Source organism: Poecilia reticulata, chromosome 20 (genome assembly GCF_904066995.2).
Source record: "Poecilia reticulata chromosome 20, P_reticulata-male-v2, whole genome shotgun sequence".
NCBI lineage: Eukaryota > Metazoa > Chordata > Actinopteri > Cyprinodontiformes > Poeciliidae > Poecilia > Poecilia reticulata.
In genome coordinates this window covers 16,729,823-16,743,841 of record NC_088849.1, presented here as the reverse complement: position 1 = coordinate 16,743,841, position 14,019 = coordinate 16,729,823, and the positions used below count along the sequence as shown (strand labels likewise).

Sequence of the window (14,019 nt, the reverse complement as noted above, 5' to 3'; positions counted from 1 at the left end):
TGAGGATAACATGCTGGGACGTATTGAATGACCAATTACGCCACTGTAAACTGCTTTTCGCCATTGAAAGTTGAAGCTAGTGACAAAATCTATCCAATTCCAGTGGTTCCTAAGTACCCAGAATGTATTGGACTTCTATGAGGACAGGGAATGAAGCTGCTGGGCATCCAACAAATTTGAGCTCCATCTTGTTCCTTGCAGAAAGGCTCTGGCATGGGCCTGCGGTTGCCAGGCGCCTCCTGAGGTGACTCTATCAGAACCAGTCAAGCCTGAAATCAATCACTCACACCCATCAAAGGCGGCCCTGCACCGCCATTGTGACTAAGCCATCTGGGCCTCAGCTCACTGCCTAGATTTATCTTTATGAACTATATGCAGCACTGTGCGCAAGTTTGCTTATTGGTGCCTATTTGCATGGGAGTTATTGCAGTGTGCGTACTTGTTAAAATATAGAAGTAGAGAAAAACGGTAGCCGTCAACAGATTTACATTGTTGTGGTTTGGAAAGCTTACCGCTATAATCCCAAATTCATGATTTTTAATACACATTTTTCATCTTAAGTAAATGTGTTGCTTTTTTCAAAGAACTGCATCATCATAGGTGCATATAGCCATCTTGGACAAGCATAGTCTATGAAAGCTACCAGCACATTTTAAAAAGCAAAATTATTTTTGGCATAAAAACGCAGGGGTATAGGAGTTTCATAAAAAAAAAATCAAAATGTGTGAATCTAGTTTTACACTTGAGGTACTTTTTTTTATGTTTTTGGGGTTCTTTGGTTAGAGAAAAACAATTAAGACCTGTCAAATGACCAAAAATCCTAACTTTTTGGCTTAATGGCTAGTAATTTAAGCAGATGGCACCAAATGTATATATATTTTTTTAATTTCTCTTTAAATTATCTCTTTTAAAAAAAGTTTGTACTTTCCTCTTAAACCTGCTGTATCAAATTTGACACCTACCTTCTGCCCTCTTGTGGAAGTTTGGAGATTGAGATGACTACACACACATTCTAAGAAGTAGAGTTTTTATGGAGGATAAATTCATTTCTCAATAGATACAGAAATAACATTTATCCAAAAAACAAAATGTTGGTACCAAAAGTTTCTGTATTTTATAGTTACTGTTTTTTTAATGTAATTTCTATTTTGTATGTTTAAGGCAAACAATACACATCCTTTCTGTTGGTGAGGGGATTTATGAAATGCGCATTATACCTGTTGTATTAATTTGTATGCAAGCAAGAGAAATCCTGGCAAAATTATTTTAAAAACTATTTTGCCCAAAGCATCAAACTGCACAAGTTTTAGAATTGAGCAGTTTTTAAGAATTTGCAAATATATGTGCAATTTTAACCAAAGTTGGAGACATTAAATCCACATTGTTGAACTTTGTACACCTTAACCTATTGAGGTAACATCAATAATTTATGTTACTCATATTTCTGAGATCTTTATATTTATTATACTTAACAAAGCTGTCACATTCCTCAAAAAAAGAACATATAAAATCCTCTACTTCTACTTCATGGTGGGAGAACTAAGTCTAATACGGCTGCATTTATTTTCTAAGAAGCATAGCTTTCATGGAGTGTGATAGCTACTTTTAATGGATCCAGAATATAAGACAAGTTATTATTTAAGGAAGTATTTTTAAATCAGCAATACATTTAATACTACTAAATCCCACTTATGTTTGATAAGAAAACTGTGGTGAAAATGTGTGCATCAAGTGCTACACACTTCAAGTATATTTTATGGGCCCCTTGTTTATGGGGTGTAGTGGATGTGGTGGATTTCCATATGTAGTTTTTTTAACTTCATATACATATATTTTTTACTTTATATGCATGTATATATATTTTCCACGTTATATATGCATGTATCGCCATTATTATATCGTGTATAATAATAAATAAAAAAACATTTTACATCTTAAAATGTAAAATGTTTTGACTTTTTAACTCACAAAGGATGCAATGACTAAACCCTTAACAACTGAGAATTCATTTGGAAGCAAATTTCTTGCCACTTGCCTGTAACCTTCCAGCTACATGCCTCATCTGTACACACGCATCTGCTGATTTTCCAGATTGGGCGCCTCTTGTCTTTGGCCTCACTGTGGCCTCAGCCTCCATCACTCCTCTCTTAACTGGCAGAAATGATGACGAGTGCGAGTGCGGCTGCTGCCATTTGAGGGCAGTGTAGGACCAGTGCATCCATTTTTTACCAAAGCAAACACCCCCCTGCGCCCCGTAAGTCTGAGTCGGGGTGCCTGAGTGTGAAGCACTACGCTTTACAAGGGTATGTTGGGAGCACGGAGACAGGCTGGAGAAAATGTGGACAGGTCAGGCCAACACTGGACTCCAGTGGCTCTATGGACTCTGAACAGTGTGTGTTCTCGGCTTCATGTGAAGAGACAGGATGAAACGAGCAAAGGGAGTCGGAAAAAAACAATTGCCAAAAAGAAGGAAATTTGGTACAATCAATGTTGCAAAGGAATGGGGAAAAAAGTTGATTATTCAGTTTTAACATTTAAGAAGAAAAGGTTGCGTATGACAGATACTTCCAATATACACTCAGGTAAATAACCGATTGAAAAACCTGAAAAATAATGATAAATTAGATATTTTTAACGAGCTGTCACAAATATTGGTTAAGCATTTGATTTATACGTTTTTTCTTGTTAACAGAAACACTCTCTGCACTTTGCTTCATCCAAAAAAGGAAGTCAGTTTGACTATTTTCTCTTAGACACACACCATCAAATCTTTTCATTTCCATTAGCTATGATTTAGTATGGTAACAATTAAGAGCCAAAATCCAGTTTCTTTTCTGCTCTGTTTACACCGTATATATGATTTATGTTTAGTAGTTCTGATTTAATTTTTGCCAATATTTACATATTGGCACTTATATATATATATATATATATATATATATATATATATATATATATATATTCTTAAAAAAAATATATATATATATATATATATATATATTAATGTCACTTTAATGTAGCCGAGACAAATTCCTGGTAATTTTTCCAGGAAGTGTGCAAAAGAACTAATATTCAGTTCAGTTCAATTTGTTTTATGAACACAGTGTCAGTTCATATTAAATGTAAAGTCTCAGCACAACTAACAGGACAAACAGATTACGATTCAATGATATTAAATTCTAACAGAACCATTTGCAGTACTGTCTTGAAGTCGTCTTCTGCAGAGATACAGCAGTTTACTGCAAGTTAATAAATAATACAGAAAATATATTTTATAAACATGCAAGTGCAACATGCAACATGCAGTGCAAGTGCATTTTATAACCAAAGCGAACACCCTAAAATAAAACATATTGATTCTTCCATTTGTTTCATCTGACAAAACAATCTAAAAAAAAAAAAAACTACAGCATTTTTCTTTGCTATTTATGTTTTTTATGTCCTATAATGTCTAAATCCTGAATCTACTTCAATAAATATATCATTGTCGAAAGAAAAAGAAAAAATCTAAAACAATACTTTAGATCCACAGGATGGTAAAACATATGTCTCCAAATAATAAATATACAGTCCAGAAACTGTTACTCCCTGCGTGTTGTCCCACATTTAAGTACACTGAGTTCACACGAAACAACTCCAGCCGGAAACTTTCAACCCCATCTGTAAATAAAAAAACATGTTCCCTGTTTTCTTGCTTTTACATTAATGTCCGTGTTTTTTCTCTTTTCCACTCAGACAAGAGGACCGGGATGACCCAGTCCCGAGTGCAATGTCCCAGACGCCGCCCGGCTCTTTTATGTAAGCAGAGAACTCCTCGCTGTGAAGAGGTCCCATAGTTAAGATTTCCACTTAGAGAGTGCGCTGCACTCGGACACGGTACGGGGGTAGATTCATGTTCTCGCTCGCTCTCTTCTGAAACTGCTTCGGTTAGCCTTTTAAATGGAGCTTCAATGCCCATCTGGCTGAGCAGAACTACATGAAAACAATTTTGGATGAGTCATAAACTTGCATTTCTTTCTTTTTTTTTATTGGAGTTTTTTTTAACATTGTATTCCCTACTGAATCTATACAAATCAATATCTGTGAGAGAAAAATGTGCATGATGCTTAAACATATGGCTGGTCTGTTTTCCACTTTTAACATTGTACTTAATTTTTACCAGATAAATTTATTTCATTTGGATTCATAAATAAAATCAGAGTGAATGTTTATATGATGTCCTCATACATAATTTTCAGAAAGAGATTATAACTTTTTTTCTTGTTTGTTTAAAAAATAAAACAATGTTTTTCTTCGCATTGGTATATTTTACAGTGCTTGGAAAAGACAGCAGCATTTTCTAAATACCGCTGCCATATTCCACAAGGTTCAGAGGGCAAAAAATGCTACCCTCTTGTTAATTGTTTGATTTTTCTGTGCTCACCAGAGAGTTCGGTTCTCTGCAGAGGGGAGAAAAAAGACCAGGTGGGAACAGCTCGTCCTCCCTTTATTTGTCTATAACGCTGTGATGGCTTTAGGCTAGCCTTTCTCTCTGGAGCTTTGTAGAAATACCAAATTGTGACATCCGACGCTGTCTGTCTCCATTTCCTGTTTTTTTTTTTTTTAGTATCCAGTTCCCACCATGCCGTCTGGAGCAGCAGTCGACAATTTGGCATGATTTCTCAGCCTTACCTGCAGTCACAAGGTAAGAACAACTGTTACCAATTAAAAAAACTACAAAATATATTTTTTCAGAGTTTCTTTTCAGTAGGGTTTCAAATATGAGATCCCCTCTGCCTGATATTTCTGGGGGTTTTTTTTCCCCTCAGCTGTTTTCATGTCTAGCTGGAAGTTGTCATCGTTAGTTTGCATAGAGATACGATCCTCTGATCACGCCCTGATCCCAGCTCCAAGGGCAGTGGGTGGTGAGCTTTAAAACTTCATGTTTTTAAGCTGCCGCGGGAGAAATGACACATTTACGATGACGGTTGCAGGCCAAACAGTCTCGTTGCTGCGATTGTGGTGTGGGGCCATCATGCCGCGTAGGGTACCACACTCACCTACCACCGTTTGATCGTGGTGGGCTATTCTCATGTAAATGTATGTTAATCAAGACCCAAAAAGAGATTGGTTTAATCGGATTGCTGGTTATGGCTTTGTTTTCGTTTTTGCCTCCATAACTGGAGAATGCGTCTGAAACAAAGAGCGGCATTGTAAGCCAATGATTACTCTTACCGCATATTTTCACCAACAGACAGGCTCTCTGCAGGGACTTCCACGGCGATTGAACTTGTCCACGATCTCACCTTTGAACTCGGGTCTTGTTCTGTTGAGTCAACATGAAGGGACGCCGCGTGGCTTGGCGTCTAGAGTTTTAAACAAATCAATAGACAGCCAGACCTAAACTTACAGTGCTCTAGGATCAGGATGAAACTATGACGTGATGTTACATCTGTAATTGCGGAAAAAATAAATAAATAAATAAAAAATACCCTCCTGTGCTTTGATCAAAAAGCAATTTAAATACAACTAGATTACTTTACATTGTCAAGTGTGATTGTAATGAGGGCCACAGCAGCTGTCGAGTGACTGACTTGTGCCACATTGCCTTGGGTTTTCCGTGACGGATGCCCCTGCCAGTGCCAGTGCATTTCTGCCTGCCAGCAGGCCTTTAATCCCTCCTAATGGGGGTTGTCATCTCACCGCTAATTTAAATGCTCCAACCACGAAGCTCCCCCACCTGGCCGAGCTAATCCCAGCGCGAAGGCCTCCCCCCTCCCTCCCCGCAGCTCCTCGCCTCGTTTTTACCCGTTTTTTTGGGGGGTCTCGGGGCCCCGGGGCCTGACCACCCTCCTACACAACAACAGCATCTTTCAATCATCTCTCCCTGATTGTATTAATCTTATCTGTGTTTAATTACATTTTTTTAAGATTATTGCTGTATGCCATCTTTGCACACTGTGGGAACCACAGAGGGCTGCTCATTTCAAATGCATTTTCATTTGGGCACAAATCCCCAATCAAAGACTGCCAGAAATCATAAAGAAGGCATTTTCTCATTGATGGGGGGAGTCATAAACTTGATGGTATAGCCTATAGTTGAGTTGGTTATAGCACTACATTAGCATTTATTATGTATGCATGCAGTAGATTAAATCTACAATAAAGTCAGTTTGTCCATGTGCTGGACTTCTTTAATATATTTTGATGTTAACGATGTGGTTGAAATGTTTTTAAGTCCTATATGTTCAGGTTTATAGGTGGATATTCATTATATATGTTTTTGGTAGAGTAGTTATTTTACTCATTTTCTGTGTTGTATTTTTTTAGTTTCAAACAGACCATCTTGTGCTGACTTGTACCTAGCGTTCGCACAAGCTTTGAAAACACATCATAGAAAATCATTTTCATTCATCAAGTTACTCTTTTCTGTAAGAAAATGCAGTTTTTGAAAATCAATACATAAAATCCACCCGCTGAAGTTAATTTGAATATCTTAGGAGTCATAATTCCTCATATCTGAGATTTGAGAATTAATATGATTACTTGTCATCCTTTTTCATTCAAATGTTAATCCACCAACAAATTGGAAACTGATACCAGTTTCTGATATGCTATGGCTTAAGTACATGCACAACAAATATTATGTTGGCAAAAATAAGATTTAAGCAGGGACACATTGATAAAGACGCAAGTAGACTCAGATTGCTTTTGTGAAATCTGCATCTGATTATCTACAAACTACAGACAAGCTAATAGTCAACGTTGACGTCTTAGGAATGAGACGAGACAAGATTCTTGAAGAAAACTTGAGAAGTCTAACAAACCTTATTCACATTTTGTTTACTCAAACATAACAGTTTTGTTAAAAAACTCAAACAAAATAGAATAAGCTAAGCAGCTAAAAAAAAACAACATATAATGACCCTGTCTAAAATTTAAAGAATCGATTTTCAAGATATCAATGACATTTATCAGCATAGAAAGGGTCACATAGCCAATTTTAAGGCTCCAATGACAACAAGTGAAAGCCGCATGAGGCATGAAACAATGGTAAACTGTCCAACATAAATTCGAATGTGTATTGACGACTCTTCCAGGAGGTCAACAAGGACAACATCTAAAACACTGAAGTTTTAACTTGACTTGGTCAAGGTAAAGGCTTATGACTCAAGAATGAGGCAGACAGCTGTCAAAAGTGAAAACGACTGCTGACCAAAAATAATGCAAATGCACTTGATTACAGCAAACAAATTTTTGAGCAAATATTCTCAGAACACATCAGATAAATATGGACCTTTTCAGAAGCTGTGCTTTCTGTTACATCAGGTGTAAAACTAGGATATCATTTCGGAAAAAGGACATAATCCCATTGATGATTGTTTTGAGTTGCTTTGTGTTTTTTTTTTTTTCTTTTTTTCTTTTTTGAAGTGGTCCAGACAAGGTCTGTGGCTTAAATAAACCACAGAAATGTTATAGGCTCAATAAAAATGATCACAAATACTTGATATGCTAGTTGCTGGTGTAAAAGGAACACAGACAGTTATTTGGCTAAGGGGGCAATTACTTTTGCACGAAGGGTCTGAATTGTTTATATGGGTTGGTTCCCTGAATAAATGAAATACCGTAAATGAAATTGCGTTTTTTGTTTCACTCGGGGTATTTTTGCCTGATTTTAAACTTCTGTAGATGTTGATGTGTTGCAATAAAACTAAAATGGAACAAATCTTTTCACAGCTCTGTGTGTAAGTGTATAACTTCCAATTAAATATATTGGATTAACACTTCATCTTTTCCTCAACAGCACTATGCAATTGAGAATATCGCCAAATACAAACGTAACCACTAGAGTAGAGCGTGACAATGTCAAAAATCAAACACTTGATTGCAGCATTTGATTAAATGCATTAAAGGGTCTCCTCCTCATTAAGAGCTTGAACAATGAAATAGGATCGTTTGACATTTTTACATTTAATAATTTGCAAGCTTTTCTTTTCTATGTTTAATAGGTAAAAACAACTTAATGCATTTAGACACCGAAGCTTTTATGGAACATTTGTAAGGCTTGTGATCCAAGTATTTCTTTGCTGTACTTGAGGTAAATTACACACCAACACCGACGATCAGTACGCTGATCGGTTTTGATGAGGAGAAGAAGAGGAAGTGCTGCAGAGCAAGCTCAAGCAGGTGCACCTAATTAACTGGAGGCTAATTTGAAGTCGGTATAACATGCCTTCGGACTTCCTCTTGACATGTTTGGGAAGACGTGTCGGTCCGGAGCCACATTAAGATGGTAACTAACAAGGGTTCTGTGCCCACATTGTCACGATTTCCAAATGCTGCCTAATGAGGCCGCGATGGTTGAGGATGATTGCAATCAGTGACACGCATTTTTCTTCTCTCACAAGCAAACAATCAGCCATCTGGTCAGACGAGGACTATCGTTTTGGGTTCTGTTCTTTTGTCATCCGTCAGTCACTGCCTTGGTTAGGCAAACTTGACAACTGCAGTGTTCTTGAGTTATTACAACCGGGGTCTTCTTATGATTACCCAAGGTGTGACAAATGTGCTTCAGGAAGAAAGAGGCGCTGCTTAATGTTCCGTCGTGCGGCACAGACACGCCACATTCGCTGCTCATGTTTTATCAACAAAATGCACCATCGCAAATGTGAAGGTGTTACACAAACTGTGTGGCAGAATATTTACATGCAGTGGCACAAAATTCTACCTGCAACCCAGAATGCGCATCAGTAATGGTTTTATGCTGTGACTGTGAGGCTTGTAGCAATCAGCGGGACATTGTGTTCCACTTTAATACAGAATGGGGGGTGACGGCACACACAGAGCTGGATGATGATTTTTTTATTTTTTTTCTTTCCTCTGTGAATATTTGGAGGTAAATTTTAAAGTTGCCTCACAGTGTTATCCCTGGGCGTGAGTTAAACGGCTGTGTAAAGTGCTGCCAGGGGAAGGGCTGGAGGGTGTCTTGTAGCTTTACCTGATCCAAGGACGGCAGGTTCAACCGCCTGACAGGGGGCAGCAGAGCTGATTAGCTAGACATTTTCAAAAAAATAAAAAATAAATATTTGATGTTCAAAGGTGCTGCACCTGAAAGGAGGTGACATCGACATCACACAGGATTACATGCACGTTATTGTTAACACTTCAAGTGGCAGTGTAAAATACACGTAGCAACAAGTTCTGCTCATTTGAATAATTTCAAGAGTGCAAATACAGATATGCTTTTTTGGGGAGTGTTCAAAGAAGGACATGAAGGCGTAACATTCGTTTGATTTCAAGTATCTAATAATGCACAGGAATCTCACCTCATTTCAGGTGCAAAATTGTTGGGAATTTATGCGATAGACTTGGACAAAGTACTATCCATTTGGAAAGGAAGAAAAAGCAATTTAAAGAAAAAAGCTACAATTTGAGCATTTTTTTACAACCAAAAATCTTAAATGTCTGGTAAGTGTTCTCAAACCCCTGTGTTGATATATGCATACAATATTTTGTAGGTAAAAGCCTTTATCGTTGTCTCACGTAACCAAATCTTTTCCAGATGTTCTCCTATGTAGTTTGTGTCATAGGTCACCCTTGACTTCAGTTGGCTTTCTAGCAATGGTTATTCTTTTTGCCAAAAAGATCAGATTTGTGGAGTGGACCACTAATAGTTATCTTGTCCTCAGATTTTCAAACAGCTGCTCTGGAATTACCATTGGCTTTTCTTATGGTTTTTTTTTTTTTTTTTTCTTGAGCCTTTAATTTCCTGAATTGTCATTTTAGTTGGATGACAATGTCTTTGTAGGTTGTAGCAATTCTTCCATGTACTTTTAATTTTTGGCCATGTGAAATATTCAAAACTTTTGATTTTATTTTAGAGCATAACCTTGCTTTAAACCTCTCCTCAACTTCATAAATCATCAATCTAATCTAATATATTGCATGAATCTGACATTCTCTATCACAGAACAGTGTATGCACGCTTACATTAAATCACACTCAGGTCGTCTCTTATATGAACATGTGCCGGAGCTTCTGGAAAATTTGTCAAAAAACTATTTGAAATGTTATCTCATTATAATTCCATTTCATAATGCTGTACCACTTTGTGTTGGTGTAAACCCACATAAAAAATACCCCATTAAAATATAAAATAATATCAAAGTTTTTGGCTGCAAAGTGACTAAATGTGGAAAACATCCAGCTGCCATGAATGCTACAAACCACTGCACACCCCGCCATGGCTGCAGGCTGGTGTAGAAAATCAACATAGGACGTTCCAAATAAAATCCACAGCTCTGGGCCCTCTGTGTGTGCCACCGAGGCCATTCGCAGATCTGATCACTTGCAAAGCTCCATTACCAAGCGTTCAGCCCCGACAGCGGAAGAGGAGCCCCGTAATGAGTCACTTCCACAAAGCATCACTGATAAAAGGATTAACTAATTAAATTAACAGAGCAAAGTACTTTATAACTGTTAATTATGTCACTCCCTTGGCTGCTCTGGGCCACTAGCACCCTTTGTTTGAAAGCCCCTTGTCTGTCCTAATTGACCTCTGGGGAGCTTTTGGTGTGTGCATACGTATGTGTGCGTGGGTGTGCATGTGTGTGGTGGTGGAGGGTGGCTTGCACAATCAAATGGCAAGAATAAACAAACTGACAATTCACTTTGGTCCTGAGTAACACTTCACTTTGGTAAATGACACTGAATGTGCCTCATGACAGTCTCCTTAGAGATCCTGTTGGCTTTTTCCCCTTTATGGGGTACATTTTTAAATATTTTTCTGAATCCACTTGCAGAATTGGGGAGGGGGCGGAAAGCACTTGTGGGAGAATCTACATGTGGACAACATTTGTCACACAAAGTCCATCTCTTGAAACACAATGCCAGAGTGCGAGATGGGGCTTTAAGGGACACCACAGAGGGTTTGTTTTGTTAAGACGCCCCATCTTTTAGACTTTTCATGCCATCACAAGGAGGCAGCGGCAGAATCCCTTTTATTCTTGATGGTGTCTCCTCTAATGCGTGGCCAATCACATTATTAGTCAAAGGGCTAATATATGTGACCTGATCTGCCATCCATTCCCGCCTGAGCCAGCTCTGTCTTTTCCCACTTGTTCTTTTTAACCCCTTTTCTTCTTCCATTGCGCTTGGCCACCAAAGTCCTAATGACACCCTTGACAAGTGATCCATCAGTTGGCAATTACAACATCTGTCATCATGACAAAGATGGCTCCTCCACTCTCTTTTGGGGGTAACTCTTCCTACCCCTTGAATGTGTCTTGGTTTTGGGGGGGAGAGAGGGGGGGGGCAGGGATGCGGAGATTGTGGGGGTTTAGTCACTTTGTGTAGTAAAAAGGGGCCGCCCCACAACAGAGACAGACATGTTGACAGCAAACACAAACACGGCAAAACAAATGGTTCACGCCTACCTCTTTAGATTTCCATTCAAATGCACTCCACAACTCTGTGAAAGTGCTCTATCTTCTATAGAGGGAAGAACCTACCAGCTGCCATCGTCTCTCCTCGCTACAAAGAGGACCTTTCACTCGGGAACAATGAGAGGGCTTCTCTTTTCTCTCGGCACAGAGTCTCTGCTCCACCATGTTTAATTTCAGTAGCCATAGATCAATGCTGAACAACACTCCAGAAGTGATGGGACTATCTGAATCGGCACGCAGGACTTTTGTTAACATTAACAAACATGCATTCAAGCAGTGACCGAGCCATAACCTGGAGCCGTCAGTGTCGCAGTCAGACTCAGTCTGAGCGTCTACCGAGTTCTCAGAGAGGCACCAAAATCTGTCGAGGTGGTTTAAGGGGAATAAATCCGGTTTCAGGTGGATACATTTGCAGATGATGCCTTTCATGCTATCTTTTCTGCAACTCAGTGGGTGGAAGGTGTGGGACTTTGCTTTGCTTTTCTTTCACCCCTTTAAGTGGAGCCACCGGATAGATGGCATGACATCACGGGCCAAGCCGGCAGCACAATGCAAAGGTCATGCGGCCCATTGATCTAGGGGGCCCCTGATAGAAACCCCCTGTATTATGGGTCTGCGCACGCGGAGCCTTACACACACTGAGCCATAGAAACAGACCACAAATGGAGCCTTGTTGTCTCCCCATTGAGGGCCTGCAATCAGCGGATTTACACTTTGATGTGGAGCTGAGGAATAAAGCCTTTTTGAACACTGACCTTTATCGACTGATGGATTAAAATCCATAGCCTTCTCTCTCACTCTGCAAAACTACATATCTATGTTACAGTCCACTTTGCCTGAGCATTTCTAAGGTTAGCCCTTTTCAATTTCTATTTCTGTGCTCAGATGGAACAAGGACAAAAAAATAAAAACTGGTCACCACAACAGTTACAGGGAAAGTACCCAGCTTCATTTAGACTTACAGGTGTTATGATAATTAATTGTAAAAAAAAAAAAAAAGAAAAAAAAAACCTAATCAGACTTTAAACACAGCTTTTCAACATTTCCTCACCATCTGTCATTTAATGCTTTTGTTACTTCTTTAGTAAGCATTTGACAAAACTTGAAGGTTTCAAAGCCATCATATCATTCATACGGCTGAAATGATGTCAGCAAAAGTCCTGAAATAACTGGAGTGATGCAGTAATGCCCTTACCCCACCTGCTGCAGTACACTGCAGGTCAGCTGGCTGATAGAAAACTGTAGTCAGCTTTTGCATAAAATAAATATACATTTAGCTGTTTCTTGATATTTCTAGTGCTAAAAAAAGTATGACGTCAAAATTAAAGGAGTTATTAAGGTAAATGTGCATCTCATTTCTCAATGAAGCTGTCAATTGTTTTGAATTGTATTGTTGCCATTTATTTTCTCTGGTCTGTTTTTGTTTCCTTTCCCCCCATAAGAAGATAATCTTTTTCTGTGCTTCTGGGTGTCCTTCCTCAAACCTTTCACTATGGTTTACTGGAATTCTGGACCATTTTTCTTGACTGATCTTGTGTAACTGATTCATGTTTGTAGTCCACGTTGATCACAAGCATCTTTTCACCTTTTGTAAAGTGTTTTATTTTCACTTTTTAACTCAACGGCATGATCTTCTAATCTTTGTATCTTCATTAGATTTGTTGTGGAAGCGAAAAATAGATTGTGCTGTTACAAAAATCAGCTGTCTCATGTTGGGGGAAAAAATTGCTTTGCAGATGTGCAGTGGTTCCATTGCAGTTTCTATCTCACACATGCCAAATCAAATTGAAACCAGTGGATTTTATTTTATCCTTAAGGCGTTGGGTTCCTTTTGATTGTCCCCAAAACTAAATCTTATGTTTGCTATTTCTTCTCTCTGCTGTTCTCTGGGAAATAGAATCTGTCCCTCATGTGTTCACTGCAAACTGGATTTTATGTGCCCATTCAGACACATGCCATTGTCTGCTGAAATCCACTAAAGAACAGTTAACAACCACCTAATGTCACGGCGGACCAGCAGTCTTTGCCCTGTGACACACTTTAAAAATCCAGCAGCCATATCCACTTAATTCAGTCTGTGCTTTAGGGAAGGCCCATCAGAGAATTGTTGAGACTGCATGCAGTGAGTCAACCATCAGCATTAGAGCGCATTACCACCAAGCAACAAAAATACACTAAGGTCTATTTCCCACTAGAAAATGCTGCATTACAAGCCTTTCCCAGAGCTCCTTTAAGTGCAATGAGCATTCAGGTCTCTCGGTTTGCTGCCGGCGATACAAACCCACAGCAGCACCCAGTTGGTTTCTGATAACGGAGTTGTATTCAAGCAATTATTGCATCTTGTATTTGCTTGCACACCTTTATTTGTAAGCTGAGCAGTCGCAATTTACAATTCCTCACTGTGAGTCTAAAAAGGGTTCGGAGTCGCGCCGATCACGAAACCGTTCTTTGTTTTCAGTTTGCTGCTGTTAAGGGTCTCCAAAGAAAACAATTACATCACAGCACAACAAGGCCCAGAGTATACAACAATGACAAGAGCATTGTGCCTTCAGGCAGAAAACACTTAACCTGTTAAGCCGACGGACCCTCCGAGGTT

At 38.9% G+C, this 14,019-nt stretch overlaps 2 long non-coding RNA genes across 7 annotated transcripts in view; one reads left to right on the top strand and one right to left on the bottom strand.

The window, feature by feature from the left end:
• LOC145549321 (uncharacterized) overlaps positions 1–14,019 on the bottom strand; it is a 58,005-nt gene that overhangs the window by 22,726 nt on the left and 21,260 nt on the right. For 2 of the 4 annotated variants that reach the window (XR_014085236.1, XR_014085237.1), the window contains exons 4-5: positions 5,215–5,345; positions 4,583–4,671 (exon numbers count right to left, since the gene is read on the bottom strand). The exons of the other annotated variants lie outside the window; for them this stretch is intronic. This is a non-coding gene — a long non-coding RNA (uncharacterized LOC145549321). Of the gene's footprint in view, positions 1–4,582; positions 4,672–5,214; positions 5,346–14,019 lie in introns of those variants that run through there. 4 annotated transcript variants of the gene reach the window in all.
• LOC145549320 (uncharacterized) overlaps positions 1–14,019 on the top strand; it is a 41,203-nt gene that overhangs the window by 21,502 nt on the left and 5,682 nt on the right. For 2 of the 3 annotated variants that reach the window (XR_014085233.1, XR_014085234.1), the window contains 3 exons: positions 3,736–3,798; positions 4,427–4,464; positions 4,607–4,684. This is a non-coding gene — a long non-coding RNA (uncharacterized LOC145549320). Of the gene's footprint in view, positions 1–3,735; positions 4,685–14,019 lie in introns of all 3 variants that reach the window. The other variant, XR_014085235.1, reaches the window with a different exon arrangement.